Source organism: Astatotilapia calliptera, chromosome 17 (genome assembly GCF_964374335.1).
Source record: "Astatotilapia calliptera chromosome 17, fAstCal68.1, whole genome shotgun sequence".
Lineage (NCBI taxonomy): Eukaryota > Metazoa > Chordata > Actinopteri > Cichliformes > Cichlidae > Astatotilapia > Astatotilapia calliptera.
Window position 1 is genome coordinate 750330 of NC_137438.1, and position 19709 is coordinate 770038.

The following is a 19709-nucleotide window of genomic DNA, read 5'->3' on the forward strand; positions in this document are numbered from 1 at the left end:
CATGAACAACATCAGCTAATTGTTATTTACTAGCTAATCTTAAATGACTGTTCAGCACAGAAATGAAGCCCAACAATCATGTTTACAGTCCTTTGGTCTCAGATGAACAAAATATGTTCTCCTTCATTTCTGTCACACAAAGCTGTATGACACGTTTCTCGCGGTTAGTATCATGGTTGCTAGGCAACCTGAACAGCGCGACGAAGGCTAGACCGTCCCATTTCACAAGCCTCTCACTTCCGCACTTCTCGTACTTATAGTACGCGCCGTACGTAGTACGCGTGCGGTCGCTGGATTGGGACACAGCCTGGGCCTGCCAGAGTCAGAAATGAGGATAAAACAGGAAGTTTGACAGCAGTGAGTTCCTGCAGCGACCTCTCGTTTCTCTCCTCAGTGCTGCATGTTCGTGAACGTGAGCCCGGACGCGAAGGAAACTCTGCTGCAGTTCGGCTCCACCATACGGCAGGTGTCGCTCGGCAACGCGACGCAGAAAAACAACAGAAACGCCAAGTAGGACAGATGTTTCAGGCACGAGAAGTCCCTGGACTTTTTGAGGGGACAACAATAATAATAACAATGTGCAGTAAAACATACACTCATTCTTTTCATTTATTAGGTTCCTGTGTCGTGTTGTTTGTGTTGGCAGTGAGTTGGAGGGCGGGGTGGGGTGGGCTGCTTTTAACCAGGTAATAATAATAATAATAATAATAATAATAATGGATACTTTATTGATCCCCATGGGGAAATTACTTGTTTTTCTCTGCATTTGACCCATTCACTCAGTGAAGCAGTGGGCAGCCCACTAAGCAGGCGCCCGGGGAGCAGTGTGTAGGGACGGTACCTTGCTCAGGGGTACCTCAGGGTAGCCGTTAAGTGGATTCGAACCGCCGACCTTCCGATCATGGGGCGACCACTTTACCTACTGAGCTATCCCTGCCACTTTGTGCTACATTTGTGTATGAAAAGTGCTTTATAAATAAAGGTTGATTGATTGTGCGTAGTGCCGACGCGGGACAGTTTCCAATTGTGTAGTGCTGTTGTTCCTAGTGTGACTCTGCAATGACAATAAAGAGTCTCTCGTCTTCTCTTGACGATGAGCTGCTCGTCCACCACAGCACTGAATCCAGCTCAGTTACAAGTTACAAAAGAAAATCATTTTTACTCGAGTACTGAAATTCATACTCAAGAAAACGCATGTTTCAGCTTCATTGCACGAGGCAGAGCAATTACGTTTCAGCGGACATCATGGCGTCCGCGTGTCCTGCTGTGGAGAGGACTCTTCTTTTAAACCTTCTTATCTCTACTAAGTAGAGACGTACAGGAAATAGTTGAGAGGGAAAGGGCCGGACTCAAACCCGTGCGGCTGCGTTCCAGCCATGTGGGATGTGGTCACCATGAGCTGAGCTCAGCCGACGTCAGAGACGACTTTGAGTCAAACGTATGACACGTGTCCGTCTGTGGTCCTAGCTGCTGCCTCCTCGCTCCTTCAGCAGCTGCTTGAGGACTCTCAGGTTAGAGATGTCCTCCGCGATGACCGGGATCTCCTCGCCGCGATGCTCCTCGCCACCGTCGCCTTCCTCGCTGTCAGAGAGCGTGCACAGGAGAGCGTCGTTCTCGTACGTGGGGAAGTAATACCTGCGGAGCGAGACGAAGTTTAGTGCTCAGGCTCAAATTAGTCCCAACTTAAAAAAGGACGCCATTTTCATCAGCTGATAAAAATACTCCAAATGAAGTGTAAACATCTGTGGCGTTGACCACGTTCATCAGCAGCTGGACGCCAGCTTTAAAGCCCGCGCTCTCATTGGTCAATTCTGCAGGCGCTTCGTTAAACCTACTGCGGCTGGTCCCAGGCGGACATCTCTGGCAGTTTCATCACGTGACCTTCAGCCGCGATGTGACGCAGGGCGTCCGCCCGGCAGTCGAACATCCGCGTGCAGCCGTAGCAGCGGCTCTGATGGATCTGCCGCCGGATGAAGTTCACCAGTTTGACCTGCTGGTAGAACTTGAGGTCTGAGGGAGGACAGAACATTAGAAACACTCAGAAGGAAGAAATAGAAGGAAACTGCGCTCGAATGACCACGGAGATTTCACTCACCGAGCTCGGTCTTAAGGAGGTCGAAGCCGTGAGCCTCCTGCAAAACAATCACGAAACAGAAAGACGTCAGGGTGACGCAACGCCGCGACGCTGGTTACAGACTTCATAAATAACAAAACCAGAAAGCAGAGAGAAACTTTTCTGCCTCTCAGGTAAACTCGTCACTCGTGAGCAGAAACTTAGAGTCACGTTTGGGAAACTGGTTCTAACTTTAAACCATCAGAACGTTTAATCAACGACAAAATCTGACTGCAGTCGACGTCCAATCCTAGATTTGATTTATTGTTCACGAGTGTTAAGTCTAATTGTTGAATGTTGTCATTGTGTTTCTTAAATTTGTACGGTCTGAGTTCAACCTATAGGATCAAGACGTTCCTTTGTCTCTGACCTCTCCAGCCACTCTGTGCTGGGGGAGCTTTTATTGCAGATGCATCCTGACAGATCTGTTTCTTCTGTTGTAAGCTTCCTGCTTTTATGATCCTTTTGGTCAGCAGGAGGTCTCACACACACACACACACACACACACTTGTTAAAGTTTTGACAATCATGTATTTATTTGGAACCTTTTCAAAATAAAAGGCTCTTCAGCTTCGGTCCATCTGTGTGTGAGGGCACTTTTTGAGTAAAATCCATGTTTTGTGCTTACGATGGATTCATGCGTTTGCAGAGACCTCAGGAAGCAGATCGTTTCCTGTTAGTGTGCACTGTCTCCGTTCTCCCAGAATGCTTTGCAGAATCGTTTCAGGGATGAAAAGCAGAAAACGATATTTTCCTTCTCTGAAACTTCTACGTTCCCGTACCTTCATATGCGCGTAGATCTGCTCCAACGTCTCCGATTGGTGATCACAGAACAGACACACTGCAGAGACCGGATGAGCCTGCCAGTCCGACCAATCACTGCGGACGATACGGAGATGAAACGAGCTGAAGACTGAAAGCATTCACACAGGATCAGAGGAGGAGTAGGAAGTGGACTTGATTTAAACTTTTGTATCCAGGCTGACGCAATAAATGAGAATATTCTCAGGAGGGACAACCCAAGGTTCAGTATCTGGGATCGAGCCGGGGATCAAACCTCCAACCTTTCGCTGCACCTCCTGATCCACAGCTACCCCGAGCTCACAGCACCTGGTTCAGCACCTGGTTAGCGCTGGAGATCAAGCGTGCTCAGACTGGTGATGTCGTGTTGGTTTAAAATAAACGTTACACCCAGTAACTGCACCATCTGGTGGTAAAAAACTGGTATTACATGCAAGTGCAGCCCGGCCCGGTTTTTGCCTTTAACACGACACAGAGCAGTGTGTATGACATGCATCAGGACACTTTAGTTAATGCCGTCCTCACAGAGCTACATGAGGATACTTACTCATCCTCATCATCCGCCAGCTCACGGTCATCTTCGCTTTGCAGCTCCTCCCACGTTTTTCCCAGTTCCTGACAGGACAGGAGGGACGCTTTAAAATCGGAACAATACATTCAGGTCGTGCGTTTGCTTCTACAGAACTGCTTCGTTTATCCTGACGTGGAAGCGTGTGGCGAGTGTGTCGCTGGGCTTTACCAGGTAGTTGATGACGTAGAAGCGGTCGTACTCGTGGTTTTTGGCGCTGATGCGGCGGTGAGCTTTTTTCCTTCAGCGTGGTTTTATCTCGAAACGTTTTCTCGCAGTACAGACACTGCAGACTGAAGCGAGGGGAACAAAATGAAAAGGCGCGCGAAACAAAACTTAACGCTGTGAATAAAAAGCAACGATTAGCGTACCTGTCCAGTTTGTCCTGCAGCGTGTCGAGGAACTCGCTGCAGTAGACGATGTTGTCCGGCAGTCCGATGCTGAAGGAATGCTCTCTGGCCATGTGGTTCAGCAGAGACCACCTGGAAACAGCACGTGGAGCCATTTTTAATAAACAACAGAAAACATCAGCTGACATCATCACTGTTAGCACTGCGCTGCAGTCCTTTGGGCTTCGTCCAGAAGTTCCCATTTGGACAAGACTTCAAGATCCATGCAGCGTGCCCATAGTGGCAGACAGAGGGAAGCAGCCTCCCTCGCCATGGGCCGCTGCATGTCCAAATGTGAGGAGACCCGGAGCGGACGCGGGTTATGTCTCTCGGCGTCCTCCCACAAGGAGCTGGAGGTGGTGGCTGTGCAGAGGGAGGCCGAGCATCTGCGAACCAACACAGTGACTGAAAATGGATGGATGGAAGCTTAACTGGAGGTAAAGACACAGATCCACACAAGAACTGTGGTAAACACCAGTGAGAAGCCAGTCACACCTTCATGCCATTCATGAACCAGCACACACCTGCACAGGTCTGAGACCTGACCCTTAGCAGGAGAGGAAGAAGGATGAGGAGCTGCACTGGTCTCAGATCAGCTTCTTGGTTCAGGCTCAGACATGTCACTGAATGATGTTTATGGAATTATGCATCAAAGCAGCTTTTTGGGGGTTGGATCATAAGAGATGACTACAGGAAGCAAAGAAGCTTTTAGTCACATGATTTCAGGAAGCTCTACCTTCTGTCTGCTTTAATCTAACACACGTGAGGTTTCCAGGACTGATGGGAATCCTGCGGCGCTTTACCTGTTTCCCGTGAACTCTTCGCTGCAGAACATGCAGAGACGATGGAAGCTGCTGTCGTCTCGCTCCTTCGGCTGCTGCTCCAGGACCTCCTCCTGTGGGAGCACAGAAGAAGAGCTCAGAGGAATTCTTCAGAAAACTACCTCAGAGTGCTCAGATATTTAAAGTGCAGAGGTTACAACGACACAAAGCGTGTCAAATCATCACTCAAATCTGCAATTTTTCTGATTTTGCCTGATTTTCAGACTTTGCCTCAAAATAAAGTTTAAAAGAAACGAAACTTTCAGCAGCACAAGATTCACTCAGGATGCTCCGAGTCTCACGTCTCCTCACCAGTCGTTTCTGCTGCAGCTTCTCTCGGAGGACTCTGTCTTCTGGAAGGACGTCACACAGCAGGAAGTAGTCCTCCTGCTCCTCTGTCAGGTCAGCGAGGAAGAAGAGTTTTTAATGAGTCATTAATCAGAGCTGGAGGAAGTGTACGTGGTTCACTTTGAAAGGTCAGGTCCTCTGTGGGTTTGAGTGAACTCACCGACTGGGCCCGTGGAGTTGGTTTTGATGACGCTGCAGAAATCTGTGAGCGGCTGCTCGAGGAATCTGCCCTTCCAGTACAGCAAGTACCTGATGGAGGAAACTCCTCAGTAAAACCGACTCACAGCCAGGTTTACCGGCGCACAGAAACACTTCGTCACGGTTCATAAAGGCAGCACACTAACAGGCGTGGACATGCTGGACTTGTTGTATATATGTATACTTGTAAGGTAAGGGTTTCCCCCCATCACCCCAAATAATTACAGGAAGTCTTTGGTGAAATGATCGAGTTCCAAATGCTAAAAACATCCAAACGTGTTCCCGAGAGTTAAACGAGTGAGCCGGAGCATGTGTGGCTCGTACTTTGGGACGTCTGCCATGAGTTTGACGTCGGCGATGACAAGCTTGTGCTCCATCAGCAGGTGTCTGAGGAGGACGTCTTTCTGCGGCGGTGGGACGGACTCAGAGCAGAACAGGCAGACCAGCGGCTCGGAGCCGGGACATTGAACACCGGGAGGGCTGGAGGTGTCAGCCGGCTGCTCAGGGAAACACAGCGGCTCCAGAATGCTGTCCTTACCTGAGAAAGCAGAAGAGAGACTACACTTTATATACCCCACACACACTCTACTCCAGCTCCACTGGAACGGTTCGCAGCCGAGTGTGAAGCAGCGGGAATGAGGATCAGCACCTCCAAATCTGAGGCCATGGTTCTCAGACGGAAAAGGGTGGAGTGCCCACTCCGGGTCGGGGATGAGTTCCTGCCCCAAGTGGAGGAGTTCAAGTATCTCGGGGTCTTGTTCGCGAGTGATGGGAGAAGGGAGCCGGAGATCGACAGACGGATTGGGGCTGCAGCTGCAGTAATGCAGACTAGGGCTGCCACAATTAGTCGACTAGTCACGATTATGTCGACTATTAAAATCGTCGACGACTAATTTAATAGTCGACGCATCGTTTGAAGCTTTGTAAGATCACAAAGGACGCAGGAATGAGTAGTAGGATTTAAGAGTGTAATAACGGACTGAAACAGAAGATGGCAGCACTGCATGTACAAGGATGCCAGCTGCCGTTAAACCCCGAAGAAGAAGCTGTGTCCCAGAATTCATAGCGCAGCTGTCAACAATGGCGGCAGCTAGGTAGTTTTAACTTTACTCTTACGTTTAACATATTTTCAGGCGAGAATGTAGCTGTGTAAACCTCAAATATCTGCTCAGTTTATCAAGACACCACATATTTTCAAAAGCGCTCCGACGTTTTCGGAGACGTCTGTTACCCACTAGCTCGTTAGCTAGGCGGGGGCAAGGCTAACTAGAGCCGTGAGAACACCGGACTCCCGGCAAATCATTTTCAAACCCACCGCCGTCTTTCGCTACTCAGGTTAAACATGATATATAAGTCACTTAGATAACTTAACAATGTTATTGTTTGGCTTTCTTTAGTATTTTATTTGTTCCTGAGTAAATCGGTTTGGCTGAGATTAAAGTTATAGTTTTTTGCACAGCTAAAACTGTCAAGCAGACAGCTGATTATCAGAAGTGTGAGACTCTGGAGAATATACTCCGGTGTCCTGTTATATTTTAGAAAGCAAGGAGTTTATTAAACTTCACCGAAACAATCTGCAAATTTCATTAAAAATTAATAAACTATCATCTTGTCTTTATTTTTAGTTAGCACAAACACTTCAAGCTGTAAGCTAATGATAGTTATATAAGACCAGATGCTGCCGGTGCAATAAGCAGTACGCTGTACGTCCAATGGATGATGATCTGATTAGTCACTAATCGCAAAAATAATCGGTGACTAGTCGACTATCAAAATAATCGTTTGTGGCAGCCCTAATGCAGACGCTGCACCGGTCCGTCGTGGTGAAGAGGGAGCTGAGTGTAAAAGCGAAGCTCTCAGTTTACCGGTCGATCTACGGCCCTACCCTCACCTATGGCCACGAGCTGTGGGTAGTGACCGAAAGAACGAGATCGCAGATACAAGCGGCAGAAATGAGCTTCCTCCGAAGGGTGGCTGGCCTCTCCCTTAGAGATCGGGTGAGAAGTTCGGCCATCCGGGAGGGGCTCAGAGTAGAGCAGCTGCTGCTCCACATGGAAAGGAGCCAGCTGAGGTGGTTCGGGCATCTGACAAGGATGCCCCCTGGGCGCCTCCTGGGTGAGGTGTTCCGGGCATGTCCTACCGGGAGGAGGCCCCGGGGCAGACCCAGGACACGCTGGAAAGACTATATCTCTCGGCTGGCCTGGGAACGCCTTGGTGTTCCCCCGGATAAGCTGGAGGAGGTGGCTGGGGAGAGGGAGGTCTGGGCCTCTTTGCTTAGGCTGCTGCCCCCGCGACCCGGCCTCGGATAAAGCGGACGAAGATGGATGGATGGATGGACACTCTACTCCAGACCAGGTGAGTCAAAACCAAGCGGAAGCGAGAATGTACAGCCTGGCATGAAGAAGCATTTCCCTCTGATCTACAAAAATCTGTCTGTATACAATTATTTTCATCACCCGTGGGGACAAAACTATGATCTAAAAGTTAAAAAAAAATTAATGAATTAATTAAATAACTCATTAATCGAGCTCAGACTTTACACGCTGTTAAATCCTGAATAAACTTCGCAGCTGTCAGACTGAGGATACTGACTGAATATAGAGATTGCTGTATAATCAGAGTTAGCAGCCCAGCTATTTCCTAGCCTGCTAGCTTAGCCGGGCGGGTTCCCGCCTGCTTTTCTGATTTTTTTTAGCCTTTTTTCTGCTGATTGTGAATTCCCACAGACTCGGAGAGTCACCGACACCCAAAGCTTTGCACGCAGACCACCAGATATCAGCAATAAAGCCGCGGACACGTTTAAAAAGTCACACTTACCGTCTTTACTCGGCTCGCTGGCGGCCATGTCTGGTGTCACGTGGTGCAAATAACACAAATCGAACCAATCGGAGGCCGTAAAATGCCAACGAAGCGCCTTCGCGGACCCCTGGTAAAACGCGAATTAGAAAAGGTGCATTCAAGTGGTTAAAGGAAATATGAAAACTTACGTTTCGAAAGCTGAAGGTTAATTAATGTGAATGAAGTTGACTAACATGTAACATTGGACGTTGTTGCATATAGGTGCTGTGCTTTTTGGAAATCGAATTTCCCAGAGGAACCCACCCGAGGGATTAATAAAGTTCTATCTTATCTTATCTTATCTTATCTTATCTTATCTTATCTTATCTTATCTTATCTTATCTTATCTTATCTTATCTTATATATAGAAAAGAATATAAATCACATGAACACTCAGATCCTCCAGATATACCTGAGCGTGTTCTCTGAACATGAAAGTTTAGTGTTCATAAATCCCCATTTATTAACATTGCATTAGCATATGTTTCCTCTCCTCTATTACAAATTTTTAAATGAAACGTTATTTGTGAATGTGTACCATGTGTACAGGTGTAAGGTTCCTTAAAATAAAAGTCTGAAAATAACATTTGAGTTTCTGTACAGGGGGGGCACAAGAAGGCTGGATATGGTGCAAATTCTTAAATAAATGACCCAAGTTTTATACGTGAAGTCCGTTTTAAGGTGGAGTGGCTGCTGATGACACACAGCTCATCATCCAGCTTGGATTCGGGAATTCACTGGAAGCATGTTGTGGTCAAAGACCACTGGGGGGCACAAACAGCTCAGTGTTCATCCTGCAGTCTGACTCACTCTCAGGTTTGGTGCTGTTATTCTCAAAAAAACAAAAAAAACAAACTATAGATAAAAGCAATGACAGCAATACTGCATAAATTATAAACCTTTCTCCCTTTAAGCACAGAATGAAAATATGAAAACACACTGTCAGCTGTTTTTATTTTTAATATTGCAAATACATACATGATGTGATGTCATGCCATGGTGATAATCTCATATATGACATGTTATTATGACTCTGTAATCACCGAAAAGTGCTCAGAGTCAGTCTTTGTGACTGCAGTTTTTTAGTCCAGCATAAAAACCAAAGTATTTCACAAATACTTTGAACCAGTATATAAAAAAACATTTTGAGTTTTAAAAGTTCATGTTCACTGGCGCACACACTACCAGACACTCCTTCTCCATGCTTCATGGTGGGAACCATGCATGTAGAGACCATCGTTCACCTTTGTGGAACCAAAGATCTCAAATTTGGACTCATCACACCAAAGCACAGATGGTCTAATGTCCATTCCTTGTGTTTCTTGGCCCAAACTAATCTCTTCTGCTTGCTATTTGACCATAAAGGCCCGATTCACACAGTCTCCTCTGAACAGCTGATGTAGAGATGTGTCTGTTACTGGAGCTCTATGTGGCATTTATCTGGGCTCTGATCTGAGTAGCTGTTAACTTGTGATTTCTGAGGCTGGTGGATGAATGTATCCTCAGCAGTGTTGGGACTAACGCGTTATTAAGTAACGCGTTACAGTAACGTTATTATTGTGGTAACGAGCACGGTAACTAGTTATTATGCCAAAATCAGGAACGCGTTAGTCGTTACTGGGATTTAGATAGGGTCGTTACTCGTTACTTCGTGTGGTGGCTATCGCGGAGCTTCCACAGATTCAGTAACATTAGCAAGTGGTGGAGGCCAGCAGGTGGATGAAGGAAAAGGGGCGCAGAAGGAGCAGAGACCCGAGGCGGCCGCCGGTCCGAGTGTGAACTGAACTTCAGGTAAGAAGTTATGACCTGCAGTCTCTCTGGGTCAGATATGAACCAAGTTTAGGTGGAGTTTATTTTCGTTATTCTGACTTTTTCCGTACTGCGTGCTAGCTAGCATGACGGAGTTTCTATACAGCTGGGTGGTGCTATGATGTTACTGATGTTGAACTTTATTTTGTTCATAAGTTATTAGAGTTGCCAACCGTCCCGTCTGGTATTCGCGTTTCTTATTGAGCTGAAAAGGAACAGTTTGTCCCGTAATTCAGCTACAATGAAAAAGGCACAAAGCTGGAGTTATTCTGTCTTTACGCTGCACAGCTGCCTCTTCTTTCATTCTCCCCCTCCCTCTCCCGTTTCTACTTCAATCATGAAACTGATCAATGATCAGCTGATCGGCTCTCTTGTTTGTTTATCGCCCACTTTGCGCCGAAAGAGGAAACCAGCGGATGTCGCGCTAAACAACAGCAGCACTTTTAAGCTTGATCAGCTGTTGTTAGAATTTATTTAACATTAATTTCTAGTATCAGCTGATGTTTGCTGGAGCCACAGCTGTAAAGCTGCTGGTCATGATATGGTTTGGTTATCTGGTGAGAGGGAAACATGAAGATGAAACCAGGAGATGTCCTTACTGAATCATCAGAGCTGTGATGGAGAAACAGGTTTACCTTTTAGGTGACATGAATGAGTTGAAGGGAAGTTATGAACTGTTTCTGAGAGACAAATAACACCAGGGTCCTTTTTTTAGGTAGCTGACAGCTGGTAACTGTGCAGGGGCGGGTCTAGCAAAGTGTTGCCAGGGGGCCAGGTAGGACATTAACAGGGAAAGGGGGGCACAAGGAAATACTTTTCTTTCTTATTCTCATTTTACTACATGCATTACTGACTATATTAATTTCTGTGTGGATAACACCGTACCTACCAGGACTGTACAGTGTTTCTCCAACAACAAACCTTGGATTACCCCAGAAATTAAAGCTGTCCTCAAGCAGAAGAGGAGGGCCTTCAAATCCAAAGACAAAGAGGAGTTGTAAAGGGTGCAGAGAGAGTTGAGGAGACTGATAAGGAATGGGAAGGATAGCTACAGGCAAAATATGGAGAACCAGCTTCAGCAAAACAACGTTGGTGAAGTCTGGAGAGGCCTCAGAACCATCTCAGGCCACAAACAGCAGAACTCTCTGCCTGGGAGGGACGTGAGGTGGGCAAATGAACTGAATCATTTCTTCAACAGATTTGACTCAGCCATGAGGCAGTCTCCAACATCGGCTGCAGACTCACCCACCCCCACTGCTGCTGTTCCACCTCAGACCCTTCACACCTCCTCTATTCACCCTGCTCACTCCTCCCCACCCCCAACAACAGCATCCAATACACACTCAACACAAGGCTCCAGCCTGTCTCTCTCAACCACCCAGGTTAGGAGGGAACTGAGGAGGATTAATGGCAAGAAGGCAGCGGGTCCAGATGGCATCAGCTCGAGGGTCGTCAGGTCCTGCGCGGACCAACTGTGTGGGGTGATGGAGCACCTCTTCAACCTGAGCCTGAGGTTGGGAAGAGTCCCACAGCTCTGGAAAACCTCCTGTGTTGTACCAGTGCCAAAGACTTCACGCCCCAAGGACCTCAACAGCTACAGGCCGGTGGCTCTGACATCCCACCTGATGAAGACCCTGGAGCGGTTGGTCCTGGCTCAGCTTCGGCGCCTAACAAGCTCATCACTGGACCCACTTCAGTTTGCCTACCAGCCTGGCATTGGAGCGGATGATGCCGTCATTCACCTCCTACATCGTTCCCTCGCTCACCTGGAGACCGCTGGAAGCACTGTGAGAATCATGTTCTTTGATTTCTCCAGTGCCTTCAACACTATTCTTCCCTCGGTTCTGAAGGACAAGCTGGAGAACTCTGGAGTGGACCATCACCTCACTACCTGGATCCTGGACTACCTCACCGACCGACCACAGTATGTGAGGACTCAGGGCTGTGTGTCGGACAGGGTCGTCTGCAGTACGGGGGTCCCACAGGGAACGGTTCTGGCTCCGTTCCTCTTCACCATCTACACTGCAGACTTCTCCCACAACTCCACCCAGTGCTTCCTGCAGAAGTTCTCTGATGACTCTGCAATAGTCGGCCTCATCACTGATGGGGACGACAAGGAGTACAGAGGACTGACCCAAGACTTTGTGGACTGGTGCCAGCTGAACTACCTCCAGATCAACGCCAGTAAACCCAAGGAGCTGGTGGTAGACTTCCGCAGGCACAAGCATTCTCCACTGCAACCACTGAACATCCAAGGTATGGACAAATTCAAATTCAAATTTTATTTGTCACGTACACAGTCATACACAGTACGATATGTAGTGAAATGCTTGGACAACTGCTCGTGACCTAAAGGAAACAAAAAAGGAAAAGGCTATGAATAAGATAGGAAATAAATATGAAAAATTAAAAAGGGTAAATTTTACTAGGAAGGAATAAAATATAAATTAAGGTTAAAAATGAAATAACTGTACAACACAAATTAGAATGAAGGGTAGATTTAACTGGGAAAGAATGAGATAAAATATATAAATTAAAGTTGAAAATAAAATAACTGTACAACAAAATACACAATATAGAACTATATAAGAATGTATAAAGAAATATAAATAAATATATCCACAATAACAGCAGCTGTACAAGTATTAACTGGAAATGAAGAATATAATGACCAGTGTTGTGCAATCCACATTTGTAAGTGTCTTGTGCAGTGCAAATATGCTTAAAGTGATTTAAGTGATGAAGTGAAAACAATGTCCAGAATGTCCAGTGTGTGTGTAAGAACCAGGACTCTGTATTCCTCGTCCACGCGTAAACGCAAAAAAGGAGTTTTAAAAAATCTCCGTTTTCGGTGATTCGAGACGCCGTTTACATGTGGACGAAACAGCTGCGTTTCCAAAAATCCCCGTGTAGGTGTGGACGCAGCGTAAAAGAGTTAGTAGTTTATTTCCTTACTACCTGTAATTTATTGCATATTACTTGTATTTGCTTAATTTTTTACTAAATGTTTGAGGTGTGAAATAAACCGCAATGGAGCAAAATATGGGCGTGTGTGGTTGGAGGATTTGTGCGCGCATGCGGGGAGGGGGGTCGCGAACATTTTTCTTGTAAACAAAGGGGGGCCCAGCAAGGCTGGACTGGGACAAAAAATCGGCCCGGGCATATGAACTAGAGACCGGCCCACCAGGATAAAGATTGAAAATGTGACGTCATTCAGGGGTAAAACCGCAAAGGATTCTGGGAACTTGTGGCAAGAGGTACTAGCGCACGCAGGCTTTCAATTGAACTCAGTTACACAGCGATAAAAAGAAACCCAAAAAATGTCAAGAAGCTGTTGTATTATTAACTGCAATAGCCGGTCGCATGACAGCCACGGGAAGCCGACGGGTAAAGAGATCGTTGTTTTTTTATCGGATTACGTCGTTGAAGAGAAATTTTTTAAGCCATGTTTCCGAAGTAAGAGCCGACGGATGGTCTGGATATACCAAATATAACGTCCCAGAACACTCCAGCTCACAGGTTAGTCTGCTCCAAGCATTCCCACAAAGGTCAGAGTTTTTTAGTTGTTAATGCGTCATTTTTCTTAACATAATTGGTGATATATGTTACCAGCAAGTCTGGCGCTGAACAGAAATGGTCGCGCTATGCTCCTTTGTTTATTGTGCATAAATAGTGAATTGTCCTGACACAATATTGCGTTTCGCTTCTGTTATTACCATGGTACACTGACAAAAACATATACTTTTATTCACAGGATAAAACAGTTGTTTTGTATCACTAATTGTCCAGTGCGATTACAACATACAATATTATTGTCACTGCTACATTTCTGTGATGCTACCAGAAATTATTTTCACTACTAATTAATTACCGCTGAGCTCAAAGGTCCTATTAATAAACGGTTAACGAATGTGTGTTTATGACGACGATTTGTGAGACTGGTAAACTTATGATAGGTACGATGGTCTTGCGTTCTACACGTGCATTTCAAGGTCCTGTACCCATCCGTCGGTAAACTGTACCTGGGCTTGTTGCAGTGACCTGAAGTTACTAAACTTCATGAGTGTATGCACTCACTCCAAGAACCGTGTAATTATAAATATGAGCGTGGTGAAAGTTGGGCAGCACGCTAACGTCTTTTGTCCCGTGTGCCCGTAAGGGTCTGACCTAGGGTTGCCAACTCCCTGAAAAATAAATAAGGGACACCTCGTGGCCAGGGCCGGGCAACCCAGTTCACCCTTCCCAGTGTGGTGAATTTTGTAGCTCTTTTTTTTGTGTGTGAAATTATTTTTTAACCATTTGACTTGAATTTGATTTAAGCAGATGCATATTCTTTGTGATATGACCATATGGGAAACAAATGATCATTTAGCCATTTATTTTTAGCTCAAAATGAAAACATTAACACAGTAAAACAGGTCTCTTTCTTAAACAGAAGCCTGTCATGCTTAACTTTTGAGAATATAAGTAAATCTTTCTTTAAAAGAACTGTCCTGCTTAACTTAAAATTATATAAATTAATAGAAAACAATAGAACGAAAAATATTCTTGTAACAGTGCACATATGCATTTAGTACAAATGGCTTCAGTTGAGGTATTATTTCAGCTTTTCTAATGCTAATCAGCTGCTCCTGTTTGTAAACCCACTTGTTCCCATGATTACGCATCATAACTCATCATCATTATTAAAATATGTATTACTTTTATGTATTAGTCATCTATTCGTTGTAATCATCTATCCTTGCAGTTGTTTATTACACAAAATAAATGATATTATCACACTTCTGGCCACATAGCGCTGATCAATCAACCTTTATTTATAAAGCACTTTTCATACACAAATGTAGCACAAAGTGCTTTACCTGGTTAAAAGCAGCCCACCCCACCCCGCCCTCCAACTCACTGCCAACACAAACAACACGACACAGGAACCTAATAAATGAAAAGAATGAGTGTATGTTTTACTGCACATTGTTATTATTATTGTTGTCCCCTCAAAAAGTCCAGGGACTTCTCGTGCCTGAAACATCTGTCCTACTTGGCGTTTCTGTTGTTTTTCTGCGTCGCGTTGCCGAGCGACACCTGCCGTATGGTGGAGCCGAACTGCAGCAGAGTTTCCTTCGCGTCCGGGCTCACGTTCACGAACATGCAGCACTGAGGAGAGAAACGAGAGGTCGCTGCAGGAACTCACTGCTGTCAAACTTCCTGTTTTATCCTCATTTCTGACTCTGGCAGGCCCAGGCTGTGTCCCAATCCAGCGACCGCACGCGTACTACGTACGGCGCGTACTATAAGTACGAGAAGTGCGGAAGTGAGAGGCTTGTGAAATGGGACGGTCTAGCCTTCGTCGCGCTGTTCAGGTTGCCTAGCAACCATGATACTAACCGCGAGAAACGTGTCATACAGCTTTGTGTGACAGAAATGAAGGAGAACATATTTTGTTCATCTGAGACCAAAGGACTGTAAACATGATTGTTGGGCTTCATTTCTGTGCTGAACAGTCATTTAAGATTAGTTAGTAAATAACAATTAGCTGATGTTGTTCATGAGACTGAAGTCATCTCACTGTGGTAATGTAAATATAATATGGCCAATATTATATGTATTGTCAGATTATTATGATATATATATATATATTACAGCAGTGAGCTTGAACTCTGGGTCAGAGATTCAAGTTGCAGTTATTTATATTTCCTATCACCTTAAATCTTCACTCAAAGACAAGTATCTGTGACAGTGTATCTACAGATGTATTATACATAAGAGACAAATATTGTTTGTTTAATATGTTAGAATTATTACATTTGGCTCAATGCTTACATATATGAGTACATGATGACAATAATCACGACCCCACAGAGCGGGACATTCGCTTCAGCCGAAAATCTTAGAGGCGACCCAGAAAGCTGCAGGAAGAGCAATGACACATCCGGCAGCAGTTAAACCTACTTTAAGTAGGTTTAGACCCCACGAACCAGGCGATTCTCTTTCTGTTGTCTCTTGTTCATGTACCGCTGGGCGCTGAAGATTTTCCACAGTTTGTCTGAGTTCTGCCATCTCTTGCCTCAATTGTGCGTTTCCTTGCCCGAGTTGTGTGTTTTCTTGATAGAGTTGTATGTAGTTTTCACTGAGTTGTGTGTTTTCTCCACTGACTTGTCCGATATATTGACTGAATTCTATGCACGTTTCACTGAGTTGTATGTGTTCTTCCCTGAGTTCCTCTGTCGTACGCTGCAGTCGATCTGACTGATCACCGTTTCCCTGTGACATTTCTTTAAAGGTTTAAAGCTCAAAAGTGTCAAAAAAGTTAAATCTCTGAATGATTTAAATGCAAAGGTCAGCTTTGTCTAAACTGTTAAAGGACCTCCTCTATTTAAGGACTTAGTGAGTGTAGCAGAGAATGTGATGTCGCCGTGATGTCACAATGACGTCACAATGACCGTTCATTGATCTGAGCATGCTCAGAATGATCCACAGCGCTCCTTTGATCCTTTGATCTTCTCGAACGATCATTGTGACGTCACGGTGACATCACAATGATCCTTTGAGAAGATCAAAGGATCATCGTGATGTCACAGGGACATCACATTCTCTGCCACACCCACCAAGTCTATAAATAGAGGAGGTCGTTTAACAGTTTACATCAGAAAGAGCCAGTTGTTTTAGACAAAGCTGACCTTAGACAAAGCTGACCTTTGCATTTAAATCATTCAGAGATTTAACTTTTTTGAGCTTTAAACCTCCAAAGAAATGTCACAGGGAACGTCGAATAATCCATCTGGAAGCAGAGATCAGTCAGACCCAGTGCAGCGTACGGCAGTTGAAATTCTACAAATTGTTGTTAGTCAAAACTTAGACATCGCTGCATTAAACACACGCCTCACGGAAGAAAACAGACATCACAGGCAAGAGATCATTCAAATCAATCAAGAAAACGCACAAGTCAATCGAGAAAACATAGAACTTGGGCAAGTGATCACACGCCTCACGGAAGAAAACAGACATCACAGGCAAGAGATCATTCAAATCAATCAAGAAAGCGCACAAGTCAATCGAGAAAACATAGAACTTGGGCAAGTGATCACACGCCTCACGGAAGAAAACAGACATCACAGCCAAGAGATCATTCAACTCAATAGAGACAACGCACAAGTCACTCGAGAAAACATAGAACTTGGGCAAGTGATCACACGCCTCACGGAAGAAAACAGACATCACAGCCAAGAGATCATTCAAATCAATCAAGAAAGCGCACAAGTCACTCGAGAAAACATAGAACTTGGGCAAGTGATCACACGCCTCACGGAAGAAAACAGACATCACAGGCAAGAGATCATTCAACTCAATAGAGACAACGCACAAGTCACTCGAGAATACATGGAACTTGGGCAAGTGATCACACGCCTCAGGCAACAGAACGAAGAACTGAGGCAAGAGAGAAGACGACTCTGTGAAGAGATCAGACAACTCAGGGAAAGGAACGAAGAACTCACAAATGTCGGATGGTTCATTGTTCTTTCTGCAGCTGCTATCTGGGTCGCCTCTAGGTTTTTCGGCTGAAGCGAATGTCCCGCTCTGTGGGGTCATGATTATTGTCATGACCCCACAGAGCGGGGATGGCTTGCGTGTGCTTGCATGCACACGTCCCATCGACAATTGTGGACCAGTTACCCTTTAAAAACAGTAATGATGTTTTCCAGCCACAGTCCACCTTCATCCTGGCGTTGTTCCCGCTGGTGCAGGGTCCGCTCCTCAGCAAAGGTTTCTCCGTTTGGTTCTGTCCAAGGCGTCCTCAGGTGACGCGTTGATGGTCTTAATGTCTTCCTTGATTTTGTCCATCCACCGTTTTTTCGGTCTGCCTCAAGGCCGGCGCCGTCTGGGTCGATCCTTAATAGTCGTTTTTGCTGAGTTCTCATCGCTTCGAATCACGTGTCCATACCACCTCAGGCGGGATTCGAGCATCTTTTAAACTCGAGCCACAGTCCACCGACCTGTGCTCTCCTTTATGTTTGATTTTATTTTGCCCCTCACCTCCCAACCAGTCATGGCAGAAGACCGCCCCTCCCTGAGCCTGGTTCTGCCAGAGGTTTCTTCCTGTTAAAAGGGAGTTTTTCCTCTCCACCGTTGCCAGAGTGCTTGCTCATAGGGGATCATTTGATTGTTGGGTTGAATTTTTGGATTTCATTTCATTGGCTTGAACTGAAAAACCTAAAAATTCAGCTGAGGGGTTCACATAGTGGAGAGCACTACATTTGTTAACTGCACTTTGTTTATTTGTGGATTTTGTAGTTCTTCCTACTACAAAAACTACAAATGAAAACAAGGCAGTTAGCAGCAAATGAAAATAAATAAAACACATTAAAAAAATCTGCTACTGCTCTGTGTGTTTACTTTAGTGAACAATTCAGGTGAGGGGTTCACATAGTGGAGAGCACTACATTTGTTATATATATTGTGTGTGTATATATATATATAACAACTAAAATACAATATATTGTATTTTAGATTAGAATTGAGATGGATATATATCTGGTCAAAGAATATAACTAAATTTATATTTAACTTACAATAAATCACTAGTTGTTCAGTCCTAGCTGTCGTTATCAGTTACTGCCAGTTATTCCTCTGCTGCCCATGGTTTACAGTCCACATAAACAGGACTGAATCATCAGCAGAAGAAACAGAAAACAGGTCTCTTGCCACTGTTTGCTACTTTTGTAATTGCTGATAGGAATTTGTGACAGGTCGGAGGCACGACACGACCACGACTCAGCATTCTGTGGCATTTCCCTTTTATTCTCGTTAGCTGTACACACACTGATGGCTCAGCTTTCCAGCCAAACACATACCAACAACAAACACACAACAGGCCCTAGTTCATTTAAATGAGAGTACGTTTTGCTCTAATGAGTTTGCATTCAGTGTTTAAAATTCAAACTGTTAACATAAAATGTTATTGTTAATAAATTGTTATTGTTTACCTTTTTGTCTTGTATTGTTGATGTGTATGAAGTATATGTATATCTGTATGTTGCCCTGTCTTAGTTTGTCTTGTCCCGTGTTCCCACTCGTGGCCCGCACCTTGTCGTGGTGAGTGGGCTTTCAACTAAGATGGGCTGTCCTTCTGTTGTCATATGTTGAAAAGAAAGCAAAATGCTACTTTTTACTACTCGGATCAAATGTATTCATGTTTAAATACTGTGGGTAATGTAATCTAAAGAAGTAGTCAGGGTGTGGTCCTTCTCAAATTTCCTTCATCCGAGTTTTTGTGCTCGTCTGTCTGCCTCTGTTCTAGGTTCACAGGACATGCAGATGAGATGCTTCTCTTGGGTTTCATATATAAGCAACACACGTCCTGGTTTATGTCACAGTCTTTGGTAAGTTTTACAGTCCAAATTTATTGACTGGTGTTAAGGTTCAAATATTAAGGAGGGATATAGGAGGTGTTGCGAGATCGATCAACTTTAGACCAGACAACAAACGACGGAGGCTCCGGAAAAGTGCAATCAAACGATGAGTTTTATTAACACAGGAGAACCACCAACCGTCAGCATACGGATTGTCATGCGTTTGATTGACTCAGTTGTGCGTTTGCTTGACTCAGTTGTGCGTTTGATTGACTCAGTTGTGCGTTTGCTTGACTGAGTCATGCGTTTGATTGACTCAGTTGTGCGTTTGCTTGACTCAGTTGTGCGTTTGCTTGACTCAGTTGTGTGTTTGCTTGACTGAGTCATGCGTTTGATTGACTCAGTTGTGCGTTTGCTTGACTGAGTCATGCGTTTGATTGACTCAGTTGTGCGTTTGCTTGACTGAGTCATGCGTTT

General features: G+C 45.0%; 1 pseudogene; it reads right to left on the bottom strand.

Moving 5' to 3' along the window:
• Positions 1–710: 710 nt before the first annotated feature.
• Positions 711–5056, bottom strand: LOC145421421 (zinc finger protein 277-like; annotated as a pseudogene).
• Positions 5057–19709: the final 14653 nt, after the last annotated feature.